Below are 15,301 nucleotides of genomic sequence, written 5' to 3'. Positions count from 1 at the left end.
ATAGAACGCTGACCAGAACGTCATGGTGTGACGGCCCCATAACCAACTGGTCTTCCAACATGATAATGCCCGACCTCATACAGCTCGCGTGACCCGGAATGTTCAGGTGTTAAATTGGCCGCCTCGAGCACCAGATTTGAATCCAAATGAACATTTGTGGGACGAACTTGGCCGTAGGGTTCGACGTCAGTTGCAACCACCACATACTGTCGCTGAGTTAACTCAAGCTCTGCAGGTACGTCATTTTGTCAAGATTGACCTCCATTTCAGGCTTTATGATCTTTTGTCATTGTCGCATGATTTTGACTGGTGTGCGTTTTTAATGCCTCTCAGTATATGTCCAATGTTTACAAAAAGAAATCATTTAATACCAAATGTTATCATACATGTATCGTGTTCACAAACAGACGCATGAAAAAGGTTTTTTTCTGTATTGAAATTAACATGGGTTGCAAGGAAAAATACCCCGTGTTGAATGCAGCTTAAACAATTGGGTTTCACTTGTTTTAACAAGTGACAAGTCTTTCAATAAATGTAATCACTAATGTGAAGGTATTAAACTTCACCATAGAGTGCATGTATGTCTAACAAGTTCTTCCATATAAAAAATGTTTACAGGCTCGGAACTTGTCCAAGTTCGCCATCTTTGTCCCTCGGCTTGCCTCCTCCTCAGTATTCACCGAGGCGCAAGAAAGCGCGTTTCGTCCATTAGGAAATATTCGGAGGCACTAGCTGGAGCTCGCTGGCGCATCAGCTACCAAAGGCTTATTGAAGCACCTCTGATCACCCCTGCCACATCATTCTCTTTCCGAAGAGCTAACAGACAAGGATAGCTGTGATGGTTTGGAGGGCACATGACCTGTGAGATAGGATTAGTATACTGAACCGCAAAAGAAACGTCACCATGGATAGACATATACTCAACATCAAAAGTTCCTGTGACACCAATATAATAGTGTATTTTTTAAACAAGTAAAGTTTGATTTTCAATATTGTAGTACATGTATGGAATCATGTCACAAAAACGCAACTGCTACAGAAAAGCATGCATTCCATGCAAATGTTGACTTTTATGCAAGCCCCATGCATTTCACTACCCAAGAATGGGTATAAAAACATGTGCGTTAACGGGATTCCATAGGTATTGTTTAGCATCGTGCTGACAACAACCATTCAGAAAAAACAACAAAATTATGCAATTCTTCAACATTACGAAATATCAAGCCTGTCTGAAAATGAGCGCCAGTGAGCCATTGGTATGCTTGAAGCAGGATCGAGTCAACGTGATGCTGCAAGACAATTTAACGTCCACAGAAACACCATTTGGTGTTTATGGCAACGTTGGCAACAGACGAATGCAGTCATAGACCATCCTCGGAGTGGCAGGCCACGGGTAACCAATAATCGACAAGACAACTGGATTCGAACACACCTACGAAATCGATTCCACCCAGCAACACTGACTGCAAGTAGCATCCCTGGCCTTCGACAAATATCTTCACAAACCGTACATCGTCGCCTCAGATGTGCAAGGATTGTCGGCAAAAGTCCCGCCAGACGTCCCATTTTGACAGGAAACCACCGTCAAGCACGCCTACAGTGGTGCAGACAGCATCTACGCTGGACGGCCATGTAGTGGGGACATGTTCTATTCACTGACGAGTCTCGTTTTCACTTCAACCACAGCGTTGGACGGATTCGAGTGTGTCGAAGTCGAGGTGAACGTTACGTCAATCATTGTGTCATGGAAGAAGATCGGTTCAGGGGTGGCAGCATAATGGTATGGGGTGGGATGACACCAAGACAGAGGACCTGGTTGATAGTGGTAGATGGAAATCTCATTGGACAGCGCTACCGTGACGAGACATCGGTCCTGTTTTACCGTTTTTGTGTCGTCATGGCCTAGGCATTACCTTTCAACATGACCGGCCGGCCTCAAATTGCTCAACTTGTTCAGGAATCCGTTCAACAAAACAACGTGAATGTCATCCCCTGGCTCCCCTGATCTCTCACCAATCGGGCACATTTGGGATGAGATGGATCGGTGCCTTCGACGTCAACCACGTGTTCCTAAGACACTCCAGGAACTTCAAAACATGCTCCAGCAGATATGGACAGATATCCCAGAGGACTTTGTGTGATGCCTGGTCCATTCCATGAGACGAAGATGTGTTGCTTGCATCGCAACCAGAGACACACACGCTTTGGATTTCTAAATTGACATTTTGGCATGTTCATGTTTTTTTTATGAAATCACATATTTTCTGAAGTCAGTATGGCAAATTAAACCATTTGAACACTAACAGGAGTCTTTTATCTGTTGCAAACCAAAATTGTTTCAGACTGGTAAAAAACATAACTTTGCATTAAATCTTATTCAATGTCACAGGAACTTTTGTTGTTCAGTATATGAGAAACCTATTTGTCTAAACACTATAAACATACTTTGAGACATATTAAATAAATGAAACTTGGCAAAACTGATCATCAAGGTTGAAATTAAAGTGTCAAATGTTCTTAAAGTGAAACAAGACTAGTCTCTGAGAAAATGGCATCACAAGTCAGTATCTCGTGTGTCCGCCATGTGCATTGATGACTGCCGTGCAACGTCGATACATGGAATGGATGAGGCGGTTGATGAAGGCCATAGACACGAGCCCACTCTCTGAGGAACACCTGTTCAGCTGTAGTTGTCGGCCTTGGTCGGACGTCATTCAGCCGTCTTTGAATCTCGTCCCACAGATGCTCAATGGGATTTAAACTGGGACTGAGGGCAGGCCACTGCATGGTTCTGATGCCATTCTGCTGGAGGAAGACTCTTGTTGCTCTCTCAGTATGGGCACGGGCGCTATCATGCTGAAACTCATGGTTGAGGCGACGTGCCAAATGAGGTATGGCTTGTGATCTCACCCAACAATTATCTCTCAACAACACAAGCATCCGAATAACGTTCCCCACGGCGTCGCCAGACTCTCTCTCTGCCATCTGCTGTTGAGATACAGTTACGGCTCTCGTCTGTGAAGAGGACTCTTCTCCACTGCTGGTGCTGTGTTGCCCACTGAAGACCTGGCGATGACGTGGAGTCAGAATGGGCCCTCAGTGTGGCCTGTGAGAGTGGAGGTGTCTGCTCGTCAATCGTCGACTTGGTGTCCCTGATTTCTTGTCAATCTTGGCACGTGGTGGCAATAAAATAACGAATAAATGTTATCCGATCTGGCAGGATTTTTAAAGGGCAAGAAATGGGGGAACACATGTACATTTCAATTTGCATCGCGTTACCATGGCTGTTGCCCCGATGCGTTTGGGCGATCAGTTTTATTGTCACCTGCTTTGTTTTTTTTATATACACAGTAAAAAAAGTGTTGCACCCCCTATACTTTTTCATGGAGGGGTGTTTTGAAAGGGTGTAAAGATAACCGAATTAATATTATAACCAGGATTTCGTGTATACCAACAAACCAGTGTATTGTCTATACAATGAACTTAAATGGGGTATTCCATGACCTTATGGCATGAAATAATCTCATGCTGAACTTTTACGAAAAATGAACGAACAACGAAGACGCATTAAGTATGGTGACATCTCAATAATTTTTAGTGACCAAATTCATCCAATAGGGTAAGAATGTCATATGGAGATTTGACGAACACAGTAAGTCAATATCGAGAACTTCCACCAAGCACTTGGATCACAGCTTGAAGTCTTCGTCTCATACCCCTCACCAGACGTTTGAATCGCTCCATGGGCAGCTGCTGCCACTCCTCGTGTAATGCTCCTTCCAATTCACGCAAGTTCTGTGGAGGAGGGTCCCGACGATAAATCAGGCGTCCCACAATGTCCCATACATGTTCCAGAGGATTCAGATCTGGACTCATTGCTGGCCATGGAATCTGCGTCAGAGCATTGTTGTGGATAACCTGGGTCACAGCTCGTGAACGATGTGGTCTGGCATTGTCATCCATGAATATCGGTCTGGTGGCCAGTGGATGATTGTCAAAATGGGCCACCACAACTGGATTCAGCACCTCTTGGATGTAGCGCTCCCCTGTCAAGTTGCCTCGTATGGTCACTAAATCAAGCTTACAATCAAATGAGAAGCATCCCCAGACCATAACAGATCCACCTCCATATGGTACAGTTGGCATGATGTTTCTTGCAGTATAAGATGTTCCAGGACGCCTCCATACTCTCACTCTGCCATCCACAACATGCAGAAGGAACCTGCTTTCGTCCGACCAGTGGACTCTTCTCCAGGACCTCAAGTTCCAGTTCTGTCTCAGTCTACACCAGGCTAGACGTAGTCGTTTGTGGTTGTCTGTGAGTTTAGGTCGCTTGATAACCCTTCTGGACTTCAACCCTGCAGCTTTAAGACGATTTCTCACGGTCTGGGTACTGAACTGTTGACGAGGAAGCCAAAGACGTTTCAAGGTTGTGCTTGTAGCAAATGGATGACGCCTTACCACCCTCAACAACGCTCTGTCATCTCTAACTGTGGTCTTACGTGGTCTGCCAGAGGGTCTGCGATTCCTTACATCATTAGTTTGTGCGTGTTTTCTGACCAAACGGCTTATTGTTGAGTAGTGATGTCCGGTTCTTCTGCCAATCTCCTTGAACGAAAGACCTGCTCCATGAAGGCCAATAATCTGCCACTTGACTGCTTCTGACAATCGTCTACCCGGCATTGTGGGTTACAATAAACTGGGCTGTCAGAGAACATCTTTTATAGTTGATGTTGAGCTTAAGAAGATACTGCAATCTGCAAATGTCATGCACCATGCAATTCACGTGCTGATTGCTACGTTTTGGTGATCATCTTCCCTCCGAAAACATTACACATTTCACATCAGATCCCCAAGGAATACCTACCATTAAAACCAGAGTCGGGCGTTTTAAATGTTGTGATGTATCAAACGTATTAATGTGGGGGTGCAACACTTTTTTTAACTGTGTATATATCAAATTTCATTTTTCCAAACAAGGTAATGTTTAATTTTAGAAACTTTGATAAAAATTACCCAGATATTTAAATGACAACTTTTCATGCAATGTTACTTGGGGTGACGTTTCTTTTGCGTTTTCCGTCTCTCTATATATATGTGTAAAATTAATGATAAAACGAGGAAACTAGTGCTAAACAGTGTAATGAATAAACTATTTAAAACACTGCCTTGTGTGGTAAATGGGAGTACCGGTAACTCATGAGCAAGAAAACGCATTAAAACTGGTGATACGATTCTGGTATGTTAGTCAGTGTCATCTATTAGGAATAATGAATAAGTATAGCATGAGGAAAGTGTTTTCACGGATGACATCGTTACATTAACAACCGCATAGGTGTAAAAAACGTGCAATACTGTGTAAAACTTACAATCGATCGGGAAAGGGTCTCAAGTCGATCGATGCTACAAGACAGGACTTAACACTATCTCCCACGGAGTGAGTGAATGAGTATGGTTTTACCCCACTTTTAGCAATATTCCAGCAATATCACGCCTGGTGACACCAGGAAATGGGCTTCACACATTGTACCCATGTGGGGAATCGATTTGCTCTGGGGGACTCACTGATGTCCTTGGAGAATGAAACAGTATGTCCGGAGGAGGACTTGGGACCCTTGCCAGCAAATGATGGTCTCATCTATGGCCACGAAAATAGCCACATCGTCCACTGAGAACTTCTCGAAGGTCCCGTATGGAGGGAATAAAGTGAGGGTGCATGTTGTCTCTGTAGACACAAGAGATCGAAAGAGCTGGGACAAATGGGTTTTGAAAGTGTCATCCAAATTACAATGTTGGAGAACGCCTCTGCGTCATAGAATGTTAGTGAACCCACGTGATGGGAGGGGAGATCCAAGATAGCAGTGATCTTGTCCTCAATCAAAAGTACCGACTCTTAGTGTGATTTTGCGTAAGACATCAAAGTCAAGAGAGCCCTTGTCACCGAAAGGATGGTGGATATCAGAGGGAGCATCTGCCTAATCGTAGAATTGAGATGAGCCAAGTTACAATCCACCACAGTCGATGCAGTCAACGAATGTTTAGGGCAAAGGGTCGCCATCGAGTTCAGGAGCTGAAACAGTCTTCGAGATGCCATGGGAGCCGGAATACTCCACAGAAAAACTCTTACAAACCTGTAGAGGTTATGGATTCTCTGATGAAATCCTCCTACACAAAAAACAGAGTTTTTGTATGATATATGACCACCCCAACGGGGCCTCACCCTCTACAGGCGACACACGCCAAGGGGAGCGACTCTCACCCAAATCACTTTTCCAACGTCTCGTAGCAGACGGGCGGCCGTGCCCCAAGGAGGATTTCATCAGAGAATCCATAACCTCTACATGTTTGTACGATTCTCTTTCAGATTAAATCCTCCTTGGGGCACTTATTGAATCAAGATAGACTCCTAAAGATAATAAAGGAAGTGGCATCTGTCTGTAACAAGCGTAAATAAACACATCGTTTTACAAGACTATAGAGAATTTAAAAAATGGAACCCACCTTATCGTGAGGCACCACCTTGAGACAGGGCATGGTCTGACCATATGCTATGGAAAAAGCCGCAGTATTGGGCTTTATCATAAAACGAGTGAAAACTCAATAACCCCCCCCCAATACACACACACACACACACTTTTGTACAAGTGATAACGGGGACAATAATCTCTAGGGACAATACGCCTGGTAGCTATGCAGGCTTTAGAGTCCCGTAGGATCGAGCGAGTGACGTTTGCAAAACTAGTGCATTATCGATTAGTAATGGCTACTGGAGAATCGTCATTCCCGGAGAGAAGAGAGGAGACGGCGCATTACAAAGCCAAGAAAACCGGAGCTCATTCTAAAATCTCGAAGACTCAAACGGCTAGAGATGTAGAAGTCTGCCCAGTGCAGAGAACTGACTGACCGAACCGAGCACGCTCCCTGGCGTGTTTATTGATTTGGTAGTGTTTGATGAACGTACTCGGCCGGCTCCAAATAGCCGCAGAGCAGATCTCCTCAATGGGCAGAGCTGCGGCATACGCTTTTGACGTAGCCACTGCCCTAACCGAATGAGCCTTCAGCCACTCAGGGGGGTTCCTCCCTTTGTTCGTATACGCCGAACAGATAACAGAGACAATCCACCGTGAAATAGATTGTTTGATCGCAGGGGAGCCAGCCTTCCCACCGCCGTAACAGCAGAATAATTGGTTATCCTTACGGATATCCTTAGCCTTGCTGATATAGACCTGGAGAACCTTGCAGTCATCCAAGACATGAGCATGTCTTGCAGAGGTCCCCGACGAGGAAGGCTGTGAAAGAGCTCGATAGGAGCTGTCACGTGGAAAGCTTGTGCAACCTTGGGACGGTAAGAGTCTGGTAGGCGAATACTGACTCTGTCCCGGTGGAAGACGGTCAGCCCGGGATCGGCGGACATTGCATGCATGTCGCTACCCGTCTACCTGACGTCACCGCCACAAGGAACGTTGCCTTCCAGCTCAACAGCTAAAGGGAGAGAGACAACAGATCCCGAAAGGAAAGACCGGACAGCCAATCAAGAACGATTGATAAGTCCCAAGGGGAATCCTGACCACGCCTGCCAAAAAGTGCTTCACTAAAGGGTGCGCACCCAGAACTCTAACACCGCGAAAAGGGATCTGCATGCCCTCTATTGACACACCAGCGCGCATAGCAGGCCTATCTATCCTCATATTAAACATTTGTCGAATCCCTTCGTGAAGCCAGTATTATGTCTGTAACTTGTGCAGGAATACCGCTCTCCTGGAGGCGATTCCTGACATTGGCCAAGCCACCCACTGAATCCTGGGATTCGGGTGGAGCGCCCTCTTCTGGGATAGGAGGTCTGGTCGTAAAGGTAATAGAACAGGAGGCTGAGCCAGAAACCTGAGTATTACGGGAAACCAACTCTGCGCCGACCAAAGAGGTGCCAGTAGCACAAGAAGCAGCGCAGGCTGAGTGGCTAGCTGAGAAAGGACCCTGGGAATCAGAGGAACTGGTGGGAAGGCCCACAGAACTCTGTCCATCCAATCTGGCTGGAAGGCGTCCACCCGAGAGATACCAGAATGTCTAACACCGCTTGAGAGCAATCTGACTCAATTATGATGAGATAGCGCTCTTAGCAGCCAGTCATCGAGGTACGGATGACAGAACCGACCACTTGGGCAGGAATCAACATCAGCTTAGTGAACACACTCGGGACCGTGGAGATCCCGAAGGGTAGAACCCAGAACTGATAACACCTCCCTTCGAAAGAAAACCTCAGGTATTTCTTGAACTCGGGGTGTATAGGTACATGGAGATAGGCGTCTTTGAGGTCTATCGACGTCAGCCATTCCCCGGTCTCTACAGCAGAGATCACTGAGCGCAGTGTCTCCATCCTGAAGGACGGTACCTCTATGAGTTTGTTCAGTTTTCTAAGATTGAGAATAGGTCTGAACCCTCCATCTTTTTTGGTGACAAGGAAATAAGTCGAGTAGTAGCCCTCGCTTTCCTGTCCCAATGGAACTGGCTCGATAGCAGCTTTGTTTAGCAGTGCTACGATCTCGGCACGAAGTATGTCCGCCTTCTCTCGGGGAGCGGGCACCGGAGTCCCGTAGAAGGGTGGCAGAAGAAGTTTCCACTGAGGTTAAGTGGCCCTGAGTGTGGACATGACCCAGGGATTGGAGGACACCTTCTCCCATTCTGATAGGAAGAGAGAGTCGGCCACCCACGGGAACTTCCGGCTTCAGGCAATGAACCCCAACAGTCGGCAGCCACAGGACTGTCAACTTTGGGGCCACCTGGGGCTGGGCAGGATCTCTTATGGCTATTATGGTTCCCAGCCCCGCAAAAAGGCTGCTGGCCCTGGCCAGCTGCCTTGCCCCGGCCCTTGCCCTTCTTGCCCCTCCCAACGCCCTTGCCTGAAGGAAGCAGAAGCTTCCAAGCAGGCTTGGACTTCCGATCCGGCGCTTCGGCATTGGAGGAGGCAAGGGGGGAGGCCCGCTTGTGCAGCTTGGTGCTAGGCACCTCTAACAAGGCCTTAGAGTCCTTGATGGATGCATATAACACAGCGGCCTCCCGAACTACCTCGGCCCAGGGAAGAGGGTAGAACCCAACTTATACGGAAGCACAAGTAGTTCTTCACGTGCGGACGCCAAGTACTTGGACACGGAAATCCAGCGCATGCCCATAACTGCACTCATCATCTGGGAGGCGCAGCTACGGATAGCATCCCTCACCAGATGACTGTGGACCTCGGTGAGTTGGCCATCCAACTCTGAAGAGTCGGACTGCCCCTCCCCCACCAGCTCCTGCTGCACAGCAGACAGGTAAGCCGAGTGGACGGCGATACGAAGCTGTTGGCAAGCATTACGGTATTGCTCCTCAACGCGAAAGTAAGCCACCTTCAGCTCCACCCCGCACATAGGGAAGGGTGGCAAACGCCGGCCCTGCTTAGCCTTGGCCAAGTTGGAGGTTGAAGAACCCCCCAGGGTCACCGAAGTCCAGACGCACTCGTCCACGGCCGGCACCTCGAAGTCACAGTCCTCTGCCAACGGGTACCGACTAGTAAGTTCGGGGAGATCAAACCTTTTATGGCCTCCCGACAGCAGAGGACCGATGACCTCGTGTACCAGCGAGGTCAGAATGCTGAGCCGCCTACTGTGGTAGTCAGCCTCGGTATGACAGTGGTAACGTATTACTTAATGTAATTTGTAGAATATTCTATAAGTATTACGTTTCCACTGGGCTGCTGCCCGCCCACCCCATAGGGGCAGCCACCTGAGGCAGTACTTGGACAATCTTATCCCTGACATGCGGAGGAAAAACGAAGGTAGCCTCCAACTCCTCGGCGAGAGAGGAAGTAGATGGAACAGGAAGGGATGCGGATGGGAACGGGGTGGGGGGGGGGGGATATGTATCAGTGCGAATTGTGAAAATTGCAGAAAGATACATGCATAATTACAACACAACATATACATTTGTAACATACAAGGGGAGCGTAGTAAACCTTCCCCCGAGCGGAAAAAAACACACAGTAACTTGCGCCCGCAGGGCAATTTATTAAAGTTACAGCCGGGTTGAAAAGGAAACAATGTAGTGAAATAATGTTAAGATGAAAAAGCCATGTCGGTTGTACACGAACATGGAATTTACCAGAACAGAATAAGCTACACAGAGGCCGCCATTACGTGAAACAAACGTGGCACGTGCACGTGGCGGGCGAGTTACAACATATAAAAACCATAAAATGCGAGGAATTATGCCTTTGCAAGAAAGAAAAGGAAAAATACCACACATACAGTTTGAGCCATGTGTTCGGTATTCCACGATAAGTAGGATGAAGTTAAATTCTCAGGAGTTTTAGAAGTACGTCTGTGCAGACAGATGACATAAGGAAAAGTGATTTGGGTGAGAGTCTCTCCCCTTGGCGTGTGTTGCCTGTAGAGGGTGAGGCCCCATTTGGGGTGGTCATATATCATACAAAAATGCTGTTTTTTGTGTGGTAACATTTTTTATTAAGGAAAATGGTTACAACTATGTCATGTAGATTTTCTTGAGCAAGGAAAATGCAATAAGTGCCCCAAGGAGGATTTAATCTGAAAGAGAATAGAGGACTGCAGACAATCGCATGATCGACGAAAAGACGCAAAAGCCCTGTACGTAGAGCCCGGAGAGGAAACAGGGAAGCACAATAATCAATCATCCGACGAAGTACTAAACTGGAGTCAAAGTTGGTCCACAATCCAATGAAGGATAGGTGAAGGGTCAGCAGGTTCAAAACTCTCAGGTGATGCAGGGGAGGGTTGATTATCCATATCTTCATTAGCTGGCGCACGATTCAAATGTCAGGAACAATTGTACCAGGAGCCTGTGTGGGAGTCCAGCAATGCAAAGCAGGAGCCGCCTGTAGCCTGTAAGGATGCTGGAAGGCAGTGCTCACTTCATGAATAAACGATTCAAGGTTCGGTAATGGATAACTATGGTCCCATGAGGATGGGAGCGGCTGCACAGGTGGAGGGAGCATCACGGGAACGTCTACAAGTGGGAGAGGATCGACAAGGCTCTTTATGTCAAGTTGATCGAAAGGTAGATCGTGAGGAGAAAGGAAATATCCACTGTGGGATCGTAAGTCAGGATATGACGAAGCCAAGTATAGGGTGCAGCTCTCCCATCCAAGTGTTTGGTCCACAAAAGCGCCTTATCAAGAGGAATTCCGCGCTGATGGTGATCTGCATAATGTGAGGCCAGGTAGCAACCACAGTAGCATTCGACAATGATCAGGATGAACACGAGTAAAAATTTGGAAGATGTCAATCTCCTGAGTGCCGATTCTGAAAATGTTGATCTTAGGAGTGCCAATCCCGAGAGCCATAAGTCGAACCTGTACGCTGAACCGAAGAATGTCGATCCCTGGGTGAGCAGTCCCTCGTGTGTCGATTGTCTATCCTTGGAACATCAATGCTTGGGCGAGGAGTGGGACCAATCTTTACTTCTTTAAATTCTAGTAGAAGATGAACCCTGACAATCAGCAGCAGAATCTTTTTCCGCCACGGTCGACGGAGGAGCACGATTGTCTTTAGGTGAGCAGGAGCGGATGTCACTACCTGGAGGGTCGACCAAAATCCTTATGAATTGAACAGTTATTGTCAAGCGACGTCAAGCCAAAGTTCAGCTTTCGTGGTTGCGCAATTTCAGAAAAGATTCATTTTGAATTAATTTTAGAGCATTACAGTTCATTTTGGGCAAACATGGCTGAAATGTGGCCATGAACAGTTTTTTCAATATGGCTGTTGTGATCTAAAAAATGGCACTTCTCTAAAATAATGTTATCTGCAAAGATAAGTCTGCAATGCCATTTTTTGGAAAATTTTAAATGAATCACACAAATATTTGGTTTGGAAACAACTTTAAAAAAAATAAATTAAAAAGGCAGATTTTTCAATGATTGTAATATAATTCTTCTTTTTTTCATGAGACCCCTCAGAAATCTAATTAGGAGATAAACATACTTTTGAATGTAGAGCTAGGTTACCTGTAGAGTTAAAGGTGCTAAATTGAATTTGGAACCAAATGTGCAGTGCGACGATTCAAATGTTAAATTTAACGCCGTTTAATCTACAAGTAAACTAGCTCTACATTGAAAAACCCAGTATGTTTATCTCCATTCTACCATGACTGGTGTTGGCAAATACATTGAGTGAAGAGGCATAGTTAAGTGCAGTGTTTTGAGTGGGTTGTTGATCAGAATTTATTGAATCACCGACAAGTCTTTAAATAAAACATGATGCTCGGTATGCTCACACAGTTTGTTCACATCATAATACTAATAATAAGTAAGCTGGCTTGTACAAAACCTAACGAGGGACGCATAAAACCACATGTACCCCTCATGATACTGCTACAACTTACTAGTATATTATCTAGCTGCTACGATTGAGAAAATGTATTCTCTTGTTTTTGATAATATTCCTGGGTTGATCAATTTGATGTGGAAGAAAGACCTGAAGTGTTGCAGATCTAAGGCTTTACTACTTTGATGAAACCCACAAGCAGGGGTATGGTGCTGACAAATGTAGGAATGTAATCATTGGTTTCAGGCACATCTAAGAGATGCAGCTCTGCACAGTGAATTGTGCTTCTTTATATGTCTGGGTCACTATTAGTGCCCCCTCATCAATTTGAAAAGTTGCTGGAGACAGAAATCAAATGAAATAGAAAATGCAAAGATGTTGTGTTTATTTCCTTCTGTCAATCATGTAGAAAAACAACACTGACGGATATATGAAATAATTTCTAAACAAAGATCAAATATTTGTTTGTATTTCAAGAACAGCAACCCATATTGCCATTGTTACTTTAATTGAATCATGAGTTGAGTTGAAAATGGACCACTGGAGATAAAAAAATGCACAAAACAGTATCTGCATGCATAGTTTAATTCACTTACTACAGGTAAGTCTCCAACATCTGTCAGAAGTGCATGGTTGAGAAAACCAAAAGCGGCTGAGCACAAATACTAGCATACACTCTACAGGGAGCTCAAAAAAGAAAGAAATACAGACATATGACAATATAGAGTGAATTTTATCAATATTTATTGATATATAGACGTTCCAATTTTATTATAATATACTTATTTAATATAACATATATGCAAAAAAACAATATGAACAGAGAATAAATTTGGAATTAAAGTCTGTTTTAAAAGATATAAGATGTTTTGCCAGGCCAAATATACATCCTTGAACTTGTGTCCTATTTAAACATATTTGTACAAATATTGTTTCTTTCTTAAAAGAGAAGATTTGTGCACACTCAGAATACCATTGCTATTTTCGCTTGAACAAAAGAGTGCCACGGTACTGTTGCTCACCTGAATATGTAGTACAGTATAAAATGTTGATAAAGACAGACACTAACAAAAGTTGCTGTCAGCATTGATATTCCAACTTCAACTTCAGGTGGCATTATTGGGGGGAACAAGCACATGAAGTTTTCAAGCATGTAAGAGCATGGTGAAAGTGCAAATGTCAAATCATGTAAAAATATAAAATATTGCATAAATTGGAACAAATATGTTTGCCAAACTACTAAATGCACATTTCATGACATTCTGAACAAGAATGAGAAATGGCCATAAAAGGACTTTTCAAACATCAAGCAACACCGCACTCAGCAATATCACAGCTATATAACGGTGGTCTGTATATAATGGTGATTGACATCATGAGCATCGATCCACACAATAGGGATCGATGACATGCATCAACCAAGTCAGCGAGCATGACTACCTGATCCCGTTAGTCACCTCTTACGACAAGCAGTCGCTTTTTACAGCGATGGGGGGGTTGCTGAAGACCTATTCTACCCCGGATCTTCGCGGGTCAGAAGATTCGGAGCAGATTGGGTTGAACTATGGACATAAATAGCTTTTTCAATATGGCTTCCATACTGAACATCAGATTTGAACTTCTTGAACAAGTTCAGGTGTCATCATTGGCAAGAATAAGCATGTTAAGTTTCAGCTTCATTGATGAAGTTGTTTCTGAGGAATGATGAAATAATGTATGACAAATAAATGATGGGTTTTGTTTTTGTTTGTATTTTACATTATTGATGCTGGCAGCCACATTGATTCCAAATGCACCCATTAACTTTTTGACTAAATTTAAAATATTGTCTTGTTTGAAACCAAAGATGCTACCCAATGGCCTTCCTGAAATTCTAGTTTTGATACCTTGTACAAACTTTAAACCCTTTTTTTACAAAAAGAGCAGCTGATCCATGTAGCTATTTTAGGGAAGGAGCAGAAAATATTAAAAAAACAAAACTGTGATGTTAACTGACGACATGTGATGACAATATCTCACATTGCCTTTCAAGGACTGGTGAGCCATAAAATACTCAATTGCAAAAGCTTACTGAATGAGTCTCCGAAATCCTCCAGGATTAGTTCCATAGATTGAGCACATCTCCACAAGACACCCCTCCCTTCCACTGCCATACCCTTGTTATGCAATAGCAGTGTAATCAATCACAGAGGCGACTTGTTGCTAATGTTTGGAATTAATTGGGAGTGAGGTAAATGTCAACATTCTGAGTTCTCTCTTGTAGTCACTCTGGATGGTCATAGCAATGCAGAGCTTCAGATAAATTTTTAAGCAATTGAGATTTTACTCAAAGGTTTCTATTTTAATTTGGTTACTACAGTTTTCATTGGGTAGCCAATAAATTTTATTTATCTGTTCATCATTATTGTTTTTTTCCCCCAAAAATAAATCAACATTTCAAAAAAAATTAAACTATGTTTTTGTTTATGAAAAAGATCTCTTTCAACTGTATTTCAGTATACCAAATAGGCCAGTACCCTGTACAGTGCAGGATAAAATTTCTGTATTAATGTTGTGGTATTTGGATTGCATTGAAACTTGCAGAAAAGTAATTGCCAAAAATGCACTATGTTTGAAAATGTTCTGCTCAGTAACTCGGACCAAGACAACTGCATTATTTTATCTAGGAGGTGATTCATCGGATTCATTTACTCACTTATAATCTAAAATAAAGTAACAAAACAAGTAATTTCATTGTGTCTAGTAATATTGGACTTTTGAATGTTACTGGTTCCATAATTTTTTAAGCCCACACATTGTTTCGCATTAATGAAACGACATTGAAATTAACCAAACTGCAGCTCATGAAAAGTGTTTCACCCTTATTTTAAAGAATTGGAAACTTTCTTTTCCATTCTGCGTTTGTTCGTTTACTAACGCCAGTGTGTCTTTTTTTCTTTCCGTGCACTTTGTCAATAACTTTTCTCAAAATA

This window comes from Haliotis cracherodii, unplaced genomic scaffold, assembly GCF_022045235.1.
Source record: "Haliotis cracherodii isolate W230 unplaced genomic scaffold, xgHalCrac1.p SCAF_16, whole genome shotgun sequence".
Lineage (NCBI taxonomy): Eukaryota > Metazoa > Mollusca > Gastropoda > Lepetellida > Haliotidae > Haliotis > Haliotis cracherodii.
This window is presented reverse-complemented; position numbering follows the sequence as displayed.